A 20,728-nucleotide genomic window follows, 5' to 3' on the forward strand; every position below is an offset into this window, starting at 1 on the left:
GTCCATGGCTTCGTGGGGTTTTCACCACACTCAAATCCTACCAAGTGCTCTTACCAGCCTATATTTGGACTCATCTGACCAGGTCTGGGTTTCCCTGTCATCTAGGGTTCAACCGATATGGTCACAATCCCAGGAAAGACGATGCAGGCGATGTCGTGCTGTTGGCAATGTCACTAGCCTGGTTCGTCTCCTGCGATAGCCCATTAACGCCAAATTTCGTCGCACTGTCCTAACGGATACGTTCGTCGTACGTCCCACAAGGATTTCTGTGGTTATTTCATGTATTGTTCCTTGTCTGTTAACACTGAAAACTCTACGCAAACGCCTCTTTTTTCGGACGTTAAGTGAAGGCCTTTGACCACTGAGTTGTCGCGGTCAGAGGTAATGCCTGAAATTTGGTATTTTCTGGGCGCTCTTGACACTTTGCATCGCGATTTTCGAAATAGAATGTCCCATGAATCTGGCTCCAACGACCATACCGCAATCTGTCTGTTAATTCCCTTCGTGCGGCCAATACCACGTCGGTAACTTTCCACATGAATCATCTGATTACAAACAACAGCTCTCCCCTGCCCCTTTACACATCGTGTACGCAATATTACCGTTATCTGTGTATGTGCATATCGCTATCCCACGACTTTTTTTCACCTCAGTATAAGCGATAGACGAGGCTTTTTCAAAAATCAGATTTTACAAGATTATTTCTTCTACACGAATGATGCTAAAAACTTGTGCCTTCTAAGTTATAGACTTGACCATAAAGTAACTTTCAAATTATCCATCCAATTTTTACATCTTTTAATGCAAGCACGTACTTCCTTGGGGTATCCTTTTACAATTACGCTTTAGACTAAATTCCATTAACCTCTCATAAATATTCAATGTGTCCGCAACCGGAAACGCAAGAAACATTCAAACAATAACACAGGTCTGCAACATAAAAATTGTTTCAAATTTATTAAGTGATTTTATAGTGTTTTTAACGCTGATTTCGGGAAAAATTTTGAAACATTTCCATCACGTACAGTTATTTGATAAACTGCTTGTCTAGGTTTAGTTTTTTAGGTATTTCAGCACTCTAGTGAGTTTGAATTTTGGTTTTTATGATTCCCATGAACTGTTATTAAGCCGTTTTCATACTAGATATACGTAAAATAAAGAGTAATTAGGAGATACCAGCAGTATTTCCATGTCAGTGCCTGTCTGTCGCGCTGCCCCTTCCCCCGCAGTCACCAAGCAGTGAGCCTCTGCTATTGTCCTTCAGTTCACAGTACCTCTTCGCTCTGTGTTGTTCACGTGTTGTTGTTACTAGTGCTTTAAAGTAGTGACTTTTTTATTGTGTTGTGAAGTTGTTTATGGACAATGGACAATGGCTACCAGAGGAGGTATAAACTCGCCAGACTGCTTCTGTTACATCTGTGGTAACTATACCGTAAAAAAGCAACAAATAAACATTTCAGATTTTTCTGAAAAAGTCGTAGTGTTCTTGGAACGTACGAGGTTTCAATTTGAAAAACAAAAAGGATATTTCTTATTCTAACATTCAATTAGCCATTCGCCCTTTTCCTCATGGACCTGAAGTACCAATACCCTTTCCTCCAGAATATTTGGTTGATATAGATGATCACGAGCCATTGGCTCAGCAAGGTGATAGTGAAGAAGACAGAGATTGCTACGATCCTGGAACAACCGATTCCATTCCACTCTCAGAATCTGAATTGAACGATTTATTTAGAGACCTAGGCCTTTCTAAAGAATCGCTAGAGATTTTAGGATCTATAATGACAGATAAACACATGTTGGCTCCCAGTACATCCTTTTCTTGGTATCGATAGAGGGAAAAGAAGTTTGTACCTTTCTTCTCTTAGGAAGGTGACCTGGTGTTTTGCAGTGATGTTCCTGGACTTATGACACGTTTCAAAATACAATATGCTCCTGATGAGAGGAGACTTTTTATTGATTCTTCAAAAAGAAGCCTTAAAGCAGTACTTCTACGCAATAGCAATAAGTACGCTTCTATACCAGTTGGACTCTCGGTTCCCTTAAAATAATGTTACGAAAACCTTGAACTGGTTTTAAGCAAACTCTGCTATTTAAACCACAAATGGACACTATGTGGTGATTTAAAAGTGATTTCAATGCCGCTTGGTCAACAAAGTGGCTATACAAAATTTCCTTGCTTTCTCTGTGAATGGGACAGTAGAAACAGAAATCAACACTATACAAGAAAGCTGGAACTTTTGGCAGTACATTATGTGATATGAATTCAAATACCCCGCTTTCCAGCGACTCTTTATATGCTATGTCTCCGAAAATGTATCACTTTGGTTTCCTCAAGTTACTCTTTGACTTTGTGACGGGATTGTTTGTAAACATTGTGCTTTATGAAAGTAGTTGTTGTCGAGTTATTTCGTATTTAGTTTTTCATTTTTCGCAGAGAAAATACCTAGAGCTAGAGAAAAAGTGTTTAAAAAGCTTGTGAACTGGAAAAAAAAGTGATTATTCATTAGCAAAGCAAAGCAGTTCTTCATCATCACTCTTGCAAAACTAAGTCCACTTACTACTGATTTGTCGCACGAACTTACTCCAAATGAAAACAGTGCTTCTCATAAAAAACGAAGAGATTAGGAAGAGAAATATAAAATGTTCCCTATAGTAGGCATATTTTAACATTGCGGGAATGGCGACTCCTTATCCTCTTAAATGAACTACCGAAGTCCAATCGTCTTTACCAAATTACTGAAGAGCTTTATTTAAGTTGAACTGTGTATTAATGTAAACCATTAATCTTGTACGACAATAGAACAAGTTGCTTTCCACTGAAATAGCGCTTGATGATCTGCATAATAGCACTAACATTTTCTTGTAATATATCAGCTGGACGCAGCAACTAAAAATTGGCGTTGGCAATGAATAAAATGTATGTAATTGTCAACTAAATTGGTGGTGCCGTGCATATTTTTGAACGTTACCATCCCACGCTTACCATATATTTTCATCTTCAAGGTGATCAAGGAGAGATGCTACCGAGGAGAGGCTACGAATCACAGATCAGGTCTGTGTTAACATAAGCGTTGTTTATTCCTACATGTTTCATTTATTCGGAAACTTGTTTCGGAATATGATAAAATTCTCTGAAGATTTCAGCCGCATCAGGTGATTCAAAAAATCCACGAGCTTTCGGCCGAGTACTTCCCGGCCATTGTCAAGTGGTAACTGTCTTTTGGTTGCTACTACCGTCCTTATACGTATAGCCGGCCGGAGTGGCCGTGCGGTTCTAGGCGCTACAGTCTGGAGCCGAGTGACCACTACGGTCACAGGTTCGAATCTTGCCTCGGGCATGGATGTGTGTGATGTCCTTAGGTTAGTTGTTAGGTTTAATTAGTTCGAAGTTCTAGGCGACTGATGACCTCAGAAGTTAAGTCGCATAGTGCTCAGAGCCATTTTGAACCTTATACGTATATCCTCGCTGCCTCCTGTGACGTCACTGGTGCGCGTTTCAACGCCATATAAAGTAAGGGTTTAGCCGCGCACCCGCCGGACCCACTTCATCCTTCCGACGGGAGGCTCAAAGCCGTACTTAGCTGTAGGCCACCGTCTTTCTTGAGGATGTTTTCCGAAATTTTTATCTCGACTGTAATTCATATATTTTTTCATGATCGTCTACTCGTTCAACACCCTGCATGTCGTTGTAAGTTAGATTTCTGGTATAAATACGCAATTACATAAGTAGGGTTCAAATGAAAAGGTACGAAACGTCGTAACAACCTAATCGTGCTCCTCGAGTGCGGGAAAACCATTAACAGTGACGTGTACTGTATGACAGTTCGTATCCTACGCAAGGTTTGTGATGAGCAAACGGCTTAGCCTGCTCACGGAGAGAATGATTCTGCTCCATGATAAGGTGCGTCGACACATCTCCAAAGTCATACAAGTGTAACGGCGAAGATCGAGGGAGAGCAACTTGAGCATCCATCCTACAGCCCGGACATGTCGCTCTGCGACTTCCATCTGTTTGATGAGCATTAAAGAAAAGCTCAATGGACACAGGAATTTTGGGAACAGGGAATCCTTTAGCTTGTGAAACGGTTGAATGGTTGTGCTCAGGCATCTGATGATTGGTTTTGAATAAAGACTTCCATTTTACCCTGAGAGTCATTTCGTACCTTTCCTTTTGAACACCCCTCATATTTTTCAAATAAGGTCGACGAGGAACAGAAGAGAACCGAAACGTGTACTTGATGACAAGACCATTCGAAGGTAAGAAGTAGTGACGGTTACTACAGGACATTACTACAGTTAGTAATCACCTAATTAAATCACTGCTGTCCTCATCACCGAATGAACCCTCAGTTAAGTTGACCAGTACCAGTCAAACATCAAAAGCAGGGTACAGAATGCCTATAACAACGTTTGACAACATAAACAATACCTTCAAGTCTTCTACTGTTGCGTCGCTCCTGTAACCTATGAGATCTGATGAGTATAATGATAAACAATTCAACCAGCTGTGAAATAGGCTGACTGGCTCGATCTGAAGTCCATTAAGGCAACGAGGAAAAGAAATTCTGACTACTATGTTGACTTGTCGTAAAGAGTATGTCAGATTGGTACTGAAAGTGTACACACTCGCTCAAACAGGCTAGAGGCTCCAGTGAACGGAAATGAAGTTTTTCCCCTGAAATAGTTTCACAACCGTAAAGTCCAGTTGAAATCCGCGCACGAGGAATGTGAGGGTTAGGGTCCTCTACACTGTCCGTCCCAATAGCTGAACGGAAATACACCAACTGCATCCTTTGTACCACATCCGCATGATGGGAGGGAGGAGGCATCGTGGCCAGGCCTCGGGTTGCGACCCCTGCCCACCTTGCCTCCGCCACCCCACTACCTGATCCACCTCTCTCTCTCTAAAAAAAAAAATAAACAAAACCGGTTAGCGCATTGGAATGCCTGCCAGGCACGGGGGCCCGGTTTCGATTCCCGGCTGGGGAGGGAGATTTTTCCCCTCAGAGTGTTGTGCTGTCCTCATCAACATTCATCCCCATTGTCGACGCCCAAGTCGCCATATGTGGCGTCGCACTCAATAGGATTTGCACTGGGCAGTCGACTTTCCGACTGGGAACTCCCAGCCACTGACGCCACACTAGAATATCTACTCACTTGCGTTCCAATCCCATGTGGGATGTTTATACAGATAATTTGAAACAGCGCGTTTCAAACAATCAAAGCTGCAGAGAGAAACTGGGTACTATGCTTTAATTGAATGTGAGATTCTATGCATCTGAAAATACTAGCGTTGTTCTGTGTCTGTAAATAAATATTACTTTTCGAAATAACACTGGGATTTACCGTGGTTAACGTTACTCAACCTCTTTCAACTCTCCAAATGAGTGAGTGGATTTGATGTATTTAAAGATTTCATGCACATTCAAATAGTATGACTTCAGTTATGTCAATAAACAACTATCGGTGTGCTTCAGCTATTGATGTATGGGAGATTTTCTCATGTGTGACAGATATAAATTTCACCTTCGATGTGCTGTAAATACTGTAAGCGATTAGGTGGTTGTTATATTCTTCTTTTATCGTAGTATGTTAATTATTTGTAAAGGCAGCAGCAGTGCCGATTCGTTCCAACTCCACTGGGTGGTTACAGTCGTTTGGGGTCAAGGTCACGTTGGATGGGAAAAGTAGTTTTTAATTGTCCTTTCACCAAAAGAGCATTAAAAGCAAAATCACATCGTTTTTTAATTTGCCTTGGGCCAGAAAAGGTATAAAAAGCAAAATACATCGCTTTCTGTCATGAGAGTGGTGCAAGACGTATTCAGTATGCTGTACACCATTTCTGTCACAAGTCGAAATCGAGAAACAGTTTGTACCACAACACATCGGAGTTTCTCGGCGGGCCCGAACGGAATGTGTTGTGCATAGCTTATCTTCGATTTAGTATGCTCGTAGTAGCAGAACTGAACACAACATCTTTCAGGTAACCCCACAGCTAGAAGTCACACTGATTAAGATCGAGTGATCCGGACGGGCAGGCCTCAGGGAAATGAGGAAGATATTTCTGCCATTTCCGAAAAGCCTCTGCAGCAGCCGTGTTACTGGCGGTAGGACGTATGAAGGAGCATCATCATGCATCAAATTGATCCTACACGAACATCCGCTCGGTTGAACTGTTAGAACGACGTTGGTACACAAAAGACTCTCATAAACTTTACCAACAACGTTACAGGTAACAGGACCTGCAGGACTCATCTTCTCGGGAAATTACGTCCCTATGATAAACGATACTGTCTGTCCGCACCACACACTCACCTTTGCAGAAAGATTTAGTACCGGTTGACGTACTTGCGGATTCTACGGAATTACATGTACTCGGAGATCGAAATAGGCTTTTCTGTCCACAGAATGTTCCATGGTCATTCGTTGTCCACCTCCACGAGAGCAAGAAATTCCAGAGCGCACGTTTGTTTTGCTGGCACGTCAACAGGAAACAGCTCCTATATATGGGACGTGGATAGCAGAGCAGGACGTTAAGTAGGATTTTATAGACCGTGCTAGCAGGCATGTCAAAGGTTCGTGAAATTCCATGTGCACTGCATGTTAGCACACCACCACTCGACCCGTCCTGCAATTCCGTGGCCACATCTTCGACAGAAGTCGGATTAACTGCTTTCCTCCCTCTGCCACCTTGCACCTGCCGTTTCGAATTTTGTAATCGTTTTCTCCAGGCCCTTATCAGACATCAGACCAATGCCTTTTTTCACACCCGTGAGTGTCTGGAACTTCTGCAGGATTATTGGCGCACAGTCACCGTTCTTGTAAAAGACCTTTACGAGCAGCGCGCGATCCTTCATGAGTCATTTAGTGCATCTTGGGCGCAAAACGAGGAAAAACTGTGTGCCGCGCGTCTGTTAGTGTGCCTTTTCTGACGCTTACGGCGCCATCGATTGGCCAAATTATCTTTAATTTTTTGTTTGTTCCAGGACATTTTCACTTGTGTCAACAACATGCTGCTCATATTTGACGTTATTCTGAACAGAGGCTCTCATTCTATAGCGTTTTGAAACTGGAACTTTAATTATTGTCTCCATATATGGTAGCGTCTTGAACTAAGAACTGTAAGCAACAGATGTGTTTCCGACCAGTAAGTTGTGAGCAGGCAGTGTCAAGCAGTGGGCGTGCGGTGCGTAGTGTGCAAACGTTGCTGTGTCACAGATCACAGTGGAGCGACGAACAGTGATTATATTTCACTTTTTACTCGGAAAAAGGTTATGGAGACATTTGAGTCCACGAAAAAGGCTAATAACGATAACTGTTGAAGTCGTGCACAAGTGTGATTTAAATGTTTTAAAGAAGGACGGGTGTGGCTCGAGGATAAGGAGATTCAGGTAGCCGTCCATCCTCAAGTTCATTGAGGAAATTCGTGGTGGGCAGAGCTTGTCCTGCACACATAGACTCCCGAATAAAAACAACGACACGAGGGAGCGTGCCATTACTTGATCGAAATGATAAACACGGACAATTCTTTTCTGGAAAAAAATCATCATGGGTGGAGAGAGTGATGTTATCAATGCAAAACTACCACGAAACGACAAACTGCAGAAATTTACGTGAAGGGTCAACGCTTTCATGACATAACCGAAATTCAAGACGATAAGTAATAGTAATGCTGTCCTCGACGGCGAGTGTTCATCAGAGACAAGGGTTTCGCCAGGACTGCCCCAGGCGAGTATGATGGGACCGCTGTTATTTTCTATATACATTAATGATATGGCGGACAGGGTTGGCAGCAAGCTGCGGTTGTTTTCTGATGCTGTCGTGGTGTACGGTAAGGTGTCGACGATGAGAGACTGTAGGAGGATACCAGATGATTTAGACAAAATTTCAAGTTAGTGCGATGAATGGCAGTTTGTTTTAAATCTAGGAAAAACGAACCCGTAATGTTCGGATACAACATTACACAGTCACGTCGTTTAAACACCTGGGCGTAACGTTGCAAAGCGATATGAAATAAAACGAACACACAAGGAGTGTGGAAGGCAAGAGCGATTTTCTTCGGTTTATTGGGACAATTTTAGGAAAATATGGTTCCTCTGTTAAGGAGACCGCGCATGGGACGCTTGTGCCACGTATTCTTGAGTACTGACTGTGTTACAACTCTCACTTTCAGACTGAGAGGAAGAACTGTGTGATTTCGAGATTGAAATATGTAGAACAATTTCCACTGGCGGAGTAATAGGCTCGTAATTTCTAATTCGCTACCACTTCAATTTGATCGCGCTAAGACATCGGACTTCGTGGAGAACTAATCACTGCAAGATCTGAAAAAGTTTATTCCCGTTAGTAGCAATCTCCATGAGACGAAAAAAAAAGATTGCTAATTGCTCGTTGTCAAGCCGTTATTCCGGGGAGCTTTGCAATTACTTACAAAAACTCAACACCTGATCCGTCAGCTGTGATTATTGTTCTTTGAAATAAACCCTCTTACACAATTTCAGGTTAACATACTATTAACGAAAATTACACTTACATAAGCAATGGCCAAGGGCAGAAGCCAGAGGTGTCTGTTTCTAAAGAACAAGCGAGAGAGAGAGAGAGAGAGAGAGAGAGGGAGAGAGAGAGAGAGGGAGAGAGAGAGAGAGAGTCTCTTAAGAACAGTTGAAGAACAACTTAGAAAAATTCAGAGACAGCGTTTTGTTTTATTTTCATCGCAATCACTGATATATAATAAGTCTGTCTTCTCTGGTCATGAAAAGTCTTTGGGTTCCATGTTTTAAATAACATCTGTAATACAAAATACTGATCCATGTATCCTTTCAGTATCCTCACCTGATCGGGTTAAAGGAAGACACCGATGCAGTTCTGAGGCGGGCTGCTAGATTTGTTACCAGTAGGTTCGAAAAACACGCAAGCTTCGGAAATTCAGATGGGAATACCTGAAGGGGTATTTAAACAGCCAGAATTTGAAGCTGATTGCAGAAGATATGAGAAATTAGGGCTCATGCAGAGGCACATAGACAGCCGTTTTCCACTCACTCTGTCTGTACGTAGAACAAGAAAGGAAACATAGTTGAGGCAAGAAATATCGACGGAGGCACGCTACCATGGCTATACTGCAATGGAGTATTGCATTGGAGCTGAACTGATCGCTTCGACAAAGTCATACAGCCGGTGAAAAGTGACCTCGTTATTGAGATTTGCGTATTTGACTCGTTTCGAATTTATTTCCTTCATCATATGTCGAAGTGTACAGACGGTAGCAGCATACGAGCGGATATATAACAAGCTGGCACACCTGTCTGTCAGTTAATGTTACATATACATATAGCAACGCTCATATGCTATGTATGAACTTCTGTGCACTTGGATAACTGATGGTGGAAATAAATCCGAAACTCGCCAGGTGAGAAACTGGAGTAACAAAGCCATTTTTCACCAGTTGTACGACCTTTTTTTTGAACGACCTATTCAGATCCAGTACAATACTACATTCTAACCGGAAAGTAAATGACTACTAGTGGTAGAAGGTATCCTCTGTTACGAATTGTATGGTGGCTCCGCTGTATATATGTATGTAGATGTAGAGTTGAATAATTCTGATTTTCACATGGTTTTATGAACATGCTCTACGTGGTACTCAGGTGAGGGGAGAGAATGGAGAACACCTGGAGTGTAAAAACCACAATCTGAACTTTTCTCTATTTTTTACGAACCCAGTCACAAAACGTTTTGGTCAGATGGAATTACACTTGTTACGCAAGCTGACATAATTCGGTTGTCACATAGCAAAGTACCAGTTATTTACCGAACAAGACATCGAACTCGATACTTGAGAACGTCACTATCAGTTTTCTTTTTCATGCTTATCATACTGAACAGATACCCCATGTGCAATGACGGGCAGAGGCAGGTGGCGCAGTTGTTAGCACATTGGACTCGCATTAGGGAGGCCGACGGTTAAATCTCGCGTCCGGCCATCCTGATTTAGATTTTCCGTGATTTCCCTAAATCGATTCAGGCAAACCTACAATGAAGGAAAAAAATTCCAGAACGGAAAAATAATTAATGTAGAGTGCCGAAATTTCTGGAATATATTTGTGTAGGTAACATATGTATGTGATTAACAATGAAAGCTCAGCGGTTGGTGTAAGCGCGAGATAAGAAACTGCACATGTGAGATGCTGGTACATCAGTAACCAGTAAAGCCGCCAGAATGTTAAATTCAAGCACGCAAACATACATGCAGTGTATTCTACAACTGCCGGATGTCCGTTTGTGGGATGCAGTTCTGTAGCTGTTGCATTTTGTCGGTTATGCAGGGACGATTAATGCTGTTTCTGGATGACATTGGAGAGGTTGTCCGATGACGTCCCATCCGTGCTCGATTGAAGGCTGATCTGTGGATCTAACAGGCTAAGGTAACATGTCGACACTCCGTAGAGTATGTTGGGTTACACCAACGGTATGTGGGTGAGAGTTATCCTGCTGGAAAACATCCCTTGGAATGCTGTTCATGAAGGACAGCTCAGGAGGTCGAATCACCGGACTGACAAAGAAATAGGCAGGCAGGATGCGTGGGATTACCACGAAAGTGCTCCTGCTGTCATACGCAATTGTATCCCAGCCATAACTCATATTGCAGGTCGGGTGTTCTAAGCCGCAGACGGGCTAATTGCAGTTCCTCAACTAGCCTCCTCCCAACCAACACACGGCGGTCACTGGCACCGAGGCAGAACCAGCTTTCATCAGGAAACTGAGCACACGTCCACTCCTCTCTCCAGTGAGTTCTCACTTTACACCACTGATGTCGCAAACGGCGGTGGTTTGAAGTCAGTGGAACGTGTTTGCATGGGAAAACACACAACGTCAACGAATTTTTCAATAATCTTCTCTGGACTCGCATACCAAAAAGTGTATTTGTTGGTTTGAAGACCCTACACTTAGGAACTTATGACTCTGTAATCACATTTAATAACGGATGTAGTGGCAGACTGAGAGTACTTGAGTAGCTGGGAGTGATTTTGGGGAAGCATACAATGGAAGGTCTTCACAAAGTGGACATCGGAAGAGTGAAAAAAGCTGAGGTTTCAGCAAAACATGTGACCAAAGAGGCAAGGAAAAGGAGAAGGCAGCTCTTACTTGATAGAACTGGTGGAGATGATGACCTACAATATGGAGCAAGGTGTTTTTAATAACATCACGTAACAATAAAGGTAAGAAATTTCACACGAAAACTTTAAACGTCCTTGCCTCAGATTATACATTTTTCACTACAAATGCCCCGTCTTCATCCTACTGCACTAAAACTTTTACAGGCTCCAGTAAGCCATGGATCTACAACCAAGAATATAAGTTCAGCTCAGCTATTTTTATGTATATTTATGTTAACAAAATTTTTGCAAAAATACAGACATTGAGTAAAAAATTTGTAAAAGCTCTTGTTTTGATGCAAAACAATCCATCATAGATCAGTATAATAAAGAGGCAGTAGTTAATATATGTCAGAAATTTCAAATCCGTATCTACCACAGTCTCTGAGATAATGGGTCATTAACGTTGGTGAATTAACATGGTCGAGATAGGGGCCCGGGTCTCTCCTTAACGTACTGAGCCGAGCCGTGTTTGTGTTGTTTCACGGGATTTCTAGACAAAGTCTGGCGAACAGTTAGTGTTACCGTATGCTGCTGAAGTGTTTCGTTTCGGTTCAAATTGCTGCTGCAGATGCAGTACGATGTGCCAGAGCCATACGCTGAACATGATGGTCTTCCCTCTCGGTAGCGCCACCTGGTCGTCCAGAGCCCGGTCTTTTGGCGGCCGTACATTCTCGTAGCCAGCTCTGCACCAGTCATGTGTAGTTGCTACATTCATGCCACCACTTTCTGCAATATCGCACAAGGAACACCCAGATTCTCGTAGCCCTCGTAACGACATCTTTCAAACTCATAAAGGTGTTTATAATGGCGTCTTTGTAGCCTTAAATGCATTCCTGACTGACACCAACTCACAACGCCCAATCTCAAACTAACGCTGACGACCGCCACAGCGTCTATTTAAAACAAACCTCATTTGCATCCCCATAGTGGAGCTACTGGTAACCACTCTTATTCGACTGTTGCGAAATCCGAATAGACGTCTTTCAGATGTAGAAACGAGCCTACTAATTTTGCCTTTATTTCGCACTGCTCCTTCTCGGTGTCGCCATTTTTTACTGTCAGTGTATAAAGTCGCGGTATACTTTAAGCAGCCTTGTTTTATGGAATACAGCTGCAATATGTCCATATACGGGGCACACTATAAATTTCGCTGGTGGCCGTGGGGTGGAACACTGGATTGAGACGTGAAATTCCCTGAGCAAGCAGCCACGAGCAAGGGGTATTCCTGTTTGGCGGCTTAAGGAGAGCGCTGGCTTCTTAATTCGCCCGGAAACAAGTAAGCCCTTCGTTACGACGACGCCTTAGCAGTTAAGCCCTTGCTTACATTAATGAGAGCGCTTTTCGTTCCTTAATAATAATCGCTTTAGCAAGCAACAGTTGCTTGTATGTGTTTGCGCTTTTATGGTGGGGGAGTCTTACTTAACCCATTTTCAGTTTTACAGTAATGTCTATGAGTAGATATTTGCTGTCCTCTCTTATTTTCGATCACAGTCCAACACTTAATTCCACCAAAGAAACCCGATGCTTTTTGCATCCGCGCGTACTTTCTACAAGTCATTCTATGGCGTTTTCTAGAACAAATTGGATACTGAATCAGTAGCTAATGAGAATGCGGCGTGAGAAAGCATGACGTTTACATTATTACCTGTATTGGGAGGAAATGTATACGGGAAAACCCAACCACATTTCTGGATAAGGCAGTTTAGGATTAAACGCAAACACAGCTCGCTGATTAGAATGTAGGTATGTTCCGACTGACCGACTGCTATCTACAACGAAATACGAGTACAGTATAATCGTGGAACAAACTTTTTTTTGTTGACAGAACTACTGGGAGCTTCCAGGCTACACCATTCTGTGCAAGCCTCTTCATCGCCGAGTATCTACTGCAACCTACATCCTTCTGAATCCACTTAGTGTATTCATCTCTTGGTCTCCCTCTACGATTTTTACCCTCCACACTTCCCTCCAGTATTAAATTGGTGATCCCTTGATGCCTCAGAACAGGTCCTACCAAGCGCTCCCCTCTTCTCCTCAATTCTATGCAGTACCTCCATCTGATCTTCAGCATTCTTCTGTAGCACTACGTTTCGAAATCTTCTATTCTCTTCTTGCTTAAACTACTCATCGTTCATGTTTCACTTCCATACATGGCTACACTCCATACAAATACTTTCAGAAAGGACTTGCTGACACTTAAATCTACACTCCTGGAAATGGAAAAAAGAACACATTGACACCGGTGTGTCAGACCCACCATACTTGCTCCGGACACTGCGAGAGGGCTGTACAAGCAATGATCACACGCACGGCACAGCGGACACACCAGGAACCGCGGTGTTGGCCGTCGAATGGTGCTAGCTGCGCAGCATTTGTGCACCGCCGCCGTCAGTGTCAGCCAGTTTGCCGTGGCATGCGGAGCTCCATCGCAGTCTTTAACACTGGTAGCATGCCGCGACAGCGTGGACGTGAACCGTATGTGCAGTTGACGGACTTTGAGCGAGGGCGTATAGTGGGCATGCGGGAGGCCGGGTGGACGTACCGCCGAATTGCTCAACACGTGCGGCGTGAGGTCTCCACAGTACATCGATGTTGTCACCAGTGGTCGGCGGAAGGTGCACGTGCCCGTCGACCAGGGACCGGACCGCAGAGACGCACGGATTCACGCCAAGACCGTAGGATCCTACGCAGTGCCGTAGGGGACCGCACCGCCACTTCCCAGCAAATTAGGGACACTGTTGCTCCTGAGGTATCGGCGAGGACCATTCGCAACCGTCTCCATGAAGCTGGGCTACGGTCCCGCTCACCGTTAGGCCGTCTTCCGCTCACGCCCCAACATCGTGCAGCCCGCCTCCAGTGGTGTCGCGACAGGCGTGAATGGAGGGACGAATGGAGACGTGTCGTCTTCAGCGATGAGAGTCGCTTCTGCCTTGGTGCCAATGATGGTCGTATGCGTGTTTGGCGCCGTGCAGGTGAGCGCCACAATCAGGACTGCATACGACCGAGGCACACAGGGCCAACACCCGGCATCATGGTGTGGGGAGCGATCTCCTACACTGGCCGTACACCTCTGGTGATCGTCGAGGGGACACTGAATAGTGCACGATACATCCAAACCGTCATCGAACCCATCGTTCTACCATTCCTAGACCGGCAAGGGAACTTGCTTTTCCAACAGGACAATGCACGTCCGCATGTATCCCGTGCCACCCAACGTGCTCTAGAAGGTGTAAGTCAACTACCCTGGCCAGCAAGATCTCCGGATCTGTCCCCCATTGAGCATGTTTGGGACTGGATGAAGCGTCGTCTCACACGGCCTGCACGTCCAGCACGAACGCTGGTCCAACTGAGGCTCCAGGTGGAAATGGCATGGCAAGCCGTTCCACAGGACTACATCCAGCATCTCTACGATCGTCTCCATGGGAGAATAGCAGCCTGCATTGCTGCGAAAGGTGGATATACACTGTACTAGTGCCGACATTGTGCATGCTCTGTTGCCTGTGTCTATGTGCCTGTGGTTCTGTCAGTGTGATCATGTGATGTATCCGACCCCAGGAATGTGTCAATAAAGTTTCCCCTTCCTGGGACAATGAATTCACGGTGTTCTTATTTTAATTTCCAGGAGTGTATACTCGACGTTAGCAAATTTCTCTTCTTCAGATACGCTTTCGTTGGCATAGCCAATCTACCTTTTATATCCTTTCCACTTCGACCATCAGAACTTACCAACTACTTCAAGTGTTTCATTTTCTAATCTAATTCTATCAGCATCACCTGATTTAATTCGACTACATTCCATTACTTTCGTATTGCTTCTGTTGATTTCATCTTATGTCCTCCTTTCAAGACACACTGTCCATTCCGTTCAACTGCTCGTCTAGGTCCTTTACTGTCTCTGATAGAATTACAATTTCGTCGGCAAACCTCAAAGCTTTTATTTCTTCCCCGTGGATTCTAATTCCTGTTCTGGATTTTTTTTTCCTTTACCGCTTGCTCAACGTACATATTGGATAACATCGGGGATAGATTACAATACTGTCTCACTCCCTTCTCAACCACTGCTTCCCTTTCCTGCCTCTCGACTCCTATAACTGCCATTTGGTCTCTGTGCAAGTTGTAAATAGGCTGTCGCTCTCTGTATTTTACCCCTGCGACCTTCAGATTTTGAAAGAGATTATTCCAGTCAACATTGTCAACAGCTTTATCTGTGTCTACAAATACTAGAAACGTAGGTTTGCTTTCCTTAACCTATCTTTTAAAATAAGTGGTAGGGTCCGAGTTGCCTCGCGTATTCCAGTATTTCTACTGAATCCAAACTGTTCTTCCCCGAGGTCATCTACTGCCTGTTTCTCCATACGTCTGTAAAGGATTCATGGTAGTATTTTGCAACCGTGACTTATTAAACTCATAGTTCGGTAATTTTGACACCTGTCAACATCTGCTTTCTTTGGGTTTGGAATTATCATACTTTTCTTTAAGTCTGAGGGTATTTCGCCTGTTTCATACATATTCCTCACCAGATGGAAGAGTTTCGTCATGGCTGGATCACCCGGGGGTATTAGTAGTTCTAATGGAATGTCCAAGGGGCCTTGTTTCGACTTGGTCTTTCAGTTCTCTGTCAGATTCTTCACGCAGTATCACGTCTCTCATCCCATTTCATCTTCATCTACATCCTCTTCCATTTCCATAATATTGCCCTCAAGTACATCGCCCTCATATAGACACTCTATACACTCCTTCAAACTTTCTGCTTTCCTTTCTTTGCTTAGAATTTAAGAAGATGGGACCTGGATAAACTGAAAGAACCAGAGCTTGTAGAGAGTTTCAGAGAGAGCATTAGGAAACGATTGACAAGAACAGGGGAAGGATAGAAGAAGAATGGGTAGCTTTGAGTTATGAAATAGTGAAGGCAGCAGAGGATCAAGTAGGTAAAAAGACGAGGGCTAGTACAAATACATGGGTAACAGAAGAGATATTGAATTTAATTGATGAAAGGAGAAAATCCAAAAATGCAGTAAATGAAGCAGGCGAAAAGGAATACAAACGTCTCAAAAATGAGACTGACAGGAAGTGCAAAATGGCTAAGCAGGGATGGCTAGAGGACAAATGTAAGGATATGGAATCACATATGTTTCGTAGATATGGCGTTTGATGGATGGAGTGATGAAGGGACCAACAAACGACCATGCAGATACATGTATCCCTTCATCACATTATCCTTCAAACGCCATATATTCGAAACAATAGAACCAATATGTACTGTTTCGCATAAATGGCGTTTGAGGGTAGTGTGATACATGTGCAGTGTGATGCACATTAGGCAGCAGCGATGTTACCATTTCGTCTTTTTTTATATAAGAACATTGGTATATACTTGGTTATTCCGGCCCACTTTCTTTTTCTTTTTTTTTTTAAGTACAACCTTTCGATTCCTTGTCAGCCAGAGACATTACCATATAAATATGTTTCTTAAATATGGGTTCTCAAAAAAGAAAAAGGAAGGGAGCTGGAATACCAAAAGTATACGCCAATAATTATTATAAAAAAAGACAAAATGATTAACGTCGCTGTCTACTGTGCATCACTCTGCATATACGAGTATATCGCACTGTCCCTCAAACGCCATATATGCGAAATAATATGTTCACGCCTGAATCCAGCGATCCATTGCCTCAACACTAACCAAATAGTTATGTATTATACAACAGAACAGAATGGGAGAATACTTTGTAGCTTTTCAAAGACGGAAACGGGAAAAGTTACTATCATATATTCCGATCTACCTTAAGCAACACCCCACCTGGTAGACGTCAGATTTAGGATGTCAGCAAAATTGTCCCTATATTGGGGCAATTGCGAGGCGCGCCAGTATGCAGCAAGTATGTGCTGCTGAAACATCAAAGAGTCATCCCCACCCACTCCACACACACACACACGCACACACACACACACACACACACACAAACAAACACACCTACACGCAACCACACACATACACCCACCCAACCACACACACAAACAACACCCACACCCACACACACACTTGCACCCACCCACCCACCCACACACACACACACCCACACACACACACCAGCAACCACAAAATGTAGAAAATGAGCAATTGATCAACATCACGGAATTAGACTTCAGAAAGATGGAGCAATCCGGGCACAGGATAATGCCTGTAGTGGAGGTAGTGACTGAAGTCCTGGTGAGGAAAGGAAAGCAAGTTGATACCACAGGCAGAGCCAGTGCGCCAGGCGACCATTCCACGTAAATCTATGGGGCAGCGTGTCCAAGGAACCACTTCGATAACATGTAGCCGTGTCACTGAGTTCAACTCGGTGTAGACGTTCATTTTATTAATGATTCTGTGCCAAGAGCAAGTCACTTCCATCGCGTGAATCGGGAAACTGATGTTGGTCCATACAACCTTCAAACGAACACAAGGTGATTATAATTGAACGGGATTGGAGCAGACCACCGCGTAGCAGCGGGCAAGCAGGAATTGTGTCGTGACCACTCGCTGCCTCATGTTGTCATCCCTCAGATGGCTCTCACCAATATAAAAACCTCGAACGTGGCGCAATTTGAAATGAATACGACGTAAACAGGCGAAGCGGGACTCACTAGCTGTACGAGATGTGATAGTATGCAGTCCACGGGTAACAATCAGTGTCATATGTACTTGCGTGTGTTATCTGAGAGAGAGAGAAGCCACTTCCATGCACGGCTTCGTTGGAATCTCGTGATGCAGTTTAAATATGGGTACATGTGCTGATAACCTCGTAGTTGAGCGCCCGTAAACTCCAACGGGTAAGTGACTCTTCCATATAAGTCGGCAAAACGGGTGTTGTAGTTTCATCGCTACCATTCTGGTAAGAGGAGAGACCTGTGTGATATAAATGCGTTGTACAAAATATCCCCTTACCCCGCCCCCCCGAGAGTCAACTTACCGAGAGAAAAGACAAACAAAGACACTCCCCCATGGATAACAACCAGCGGCGTCAGCTGACGCTGCAGTGTTCTTGTGCAACTTAGAAAGAACGACACCTGCAGTAGCGATCAACATACGAGGTGCTAACGTGTCAAATGCCTTAGAAGAATTTAAGAAGGTATGAGCACAGTGAATAGATCCGAAGGCCGCCACCGAAACCACATCCCTATATTGCAGTGCCGACCACAGAGGAAATATTGATGTTTACGAATAGCAAAACTAAGCAGTAAGAACGATCTACTGTTCATAACCCGTGCAACAGTTTTGTAGTCAGAACCGAGTAGTGTGACGGGATGAAAATCAGCCGCTGTTAAACGGCCTTGATGCTTCGAAACGAGAACAGTTTTCCTCATCCTGAAGCCACAGGCACAGCTCTCGCCACGAAATCTCGTTTAAAATGGAAGTAAAAGTAGAATCCAAGAGATGCAAAAAATGTAAATAAAATTCCTTCGGAAGGCCGGAACAGGGGATTCACGGTAGAATTGAAATCAAACACTTCATCCTCTTGAAAATCCGGTAAAACTCAAAACTGTAGTGAGCCATAATCATCTCACTGAGGATCGCATAAATGGCATTGGAAGGGGGGCCCACAGTGTCACCATTTGCTTACAACTGTGCATAGTACAGATGTGCAGCGTCAGTTACCTCACCTTGAGTAATCAATTGACGGCTATCGTAATCGAGATAATAAAAGATCTTCGCCGACGAGTTTGAGGGCGAAGCAGTTGAGACAAGGATGTCAGTTCCTTCACCCTCAATCCATCCATCTGTTGCTTCTTAAGCAGCAGCATCTTAGCAGTAATACGCCGAACGTCAGTAATCCTCAGAGATGGATCACCTGCTCGTGCATATAGTTCACGACGCACGGAATAATAAAACACATACGCAATTTTCGAGAACATTTCTCGTCAAGAAACGGCAGTCTAGCTAAAAGTACTTAAAATGGATTAAAACAATCTAGACTGCAATCAAATATTTATTTTCAGCGGTTAACGATTTCGGCCAGACGATTTATACCATGGTGGTAGGCAGTTTTTAACCCATTTCAGAAAAACTCATACGTGTTCCGAAATACTCTCGCTCCTGCAGCATAATAACATATGAGCGTCTTCCGGATGCGCGGCTTTGCATACTCAGAGCACCATCCTAATACGGATCGGTAACGCTCCAGCGAGCGGAGGCGAAACTCCCACCCAGCATCAGTCGCGGCGTCAACGGACTCTTCCGCAAGGTGGGAAACGTTGAGCATCCAGTGGGCATGACAATATTTTCTGAGTTGTCGGTCGAGGTTGATAGTCGCTGCAGGCACAGTAATCAGTGACTGGCGCAGAAATTACTTCGACTGCAAGAATCTGACGGCACAAAATACTGGATGCATAAAGTCTGTCAAGTCTGCTATTAGGCGTCGCTGTAAAAATCGTGAAGTTTACCAACGTTGGAAATTTATGTTCCCAAACATGCCTCAAACGTATCGTACGAACAAATTCATGGAGATCACGTAAAAATAAAATGAGGTGACTGGTCAGCGGGACACAACGTGCAGTTGAATTCACCACCTACATTAGGTTTCCAGGATGCTTACGCGTAAGGCAAGGGAGCTCCTTTGTGGAAAATTTGAGGGCGCCAGTGACTGAATCGTGCCAGACGGTGCATAAAGCACAAGGGGGAAGGCCAAATGTACGGCAATTAGTCCTACAGCCAGAATGGAGAACTTGAGCGTCAGTGACGGGAACGGATTCTTCACGATAAAACAAAGCAGTACATGCCGAATGTTCAGGCCCTACCTTAAAGAAGGTCTGCAATCCGGGGATCGAAACGGTCGTAAACAATACTTCCTGCAATAATATAATGTCTACATTAAAATCTTAAATTGACGGAGTGCAGCGAGACGTAACTCATGCTCAATGCGGTTGACAGTCAAAGGAACAAGGGCGAACGCCTGACTCATATATAGAAGTGGGACGAAAGTAAAGTCCATCTATGCCACGTTCCGACTATCAACCCATTGCTGAGTCCATAGACGAGAACGAGGGACGCCTTACACAGCCCTTTCTTGCAAGAGACAGTGTGATCCGGTTGGACACGCTATGTACGGGAGTCGTGAGGTAAAATCATCTGAGCCGCCGGAAGAGTAGAGCACAAGTTCTGCATCCGTCAGCGCTGGACCAGGAAAAGTAACCTGCTCAGTAGGGGGATCATCCGGCATGACACACAGGCGCAGCAGGCGACAAGACTCAATCAACCTGGGGCGACTCTTGCAGTACAAGATACAACGGCGAGAGCTCGGAAGGTTGAGTAACCGAAGTGGTGTTGGTGGCGGTCTATACAGATTCAGGGATGCGTCGCCGTTTGTCAGACTACGATATCTGGAGAGGCGACGACGGAAAAGGATGAGACATTCCCGACCGTGACGCGACAACATAAGATGACGAAAGAAAGCTCAAGTTCGCCTCCCCCACAGCCTCCACAGGAGGACGGGAGGCTGCTACACAGTTTTTACCATCGAGAGAAATACTTTACACAGAGAGGGTTAACACGGAGAAGTCCACATCGGAGCACCTTAGCGTCGGCT

The 20,728-nt window shown here is 44.2% G+C and overlaps 1 protein-coding gene across 4 annotated transcripts in view; it reads left to right on the top strand.

Moving 5' to 3' along the window:
• Positions 1–20,728, top strand: part of LOC126276649 (probable glycoprotein hormone G-protein coupled receptor) — a 1,482,411-nt gene that overhangs the window by 857,945 nt on the left and 603,738 nt on the right. The gene's annotated exons all lie outside the window — the stretch shown is intronic.

This window comes from Schistocerca gregaria, chromosome 1, assembly GCF_023897955.1.
Source record: "Schistocerca gregaria isolate iqSchGreg1 chromosome 1, iqSchGreg1.2, whole genome shotgun sequence".
Lineage (NCBI taxonomy): Eukaryota > Metazoa > Arthropoda > Insecta > Orthoptera > Acrididae > Schistocerca > Schistocerca gregaria.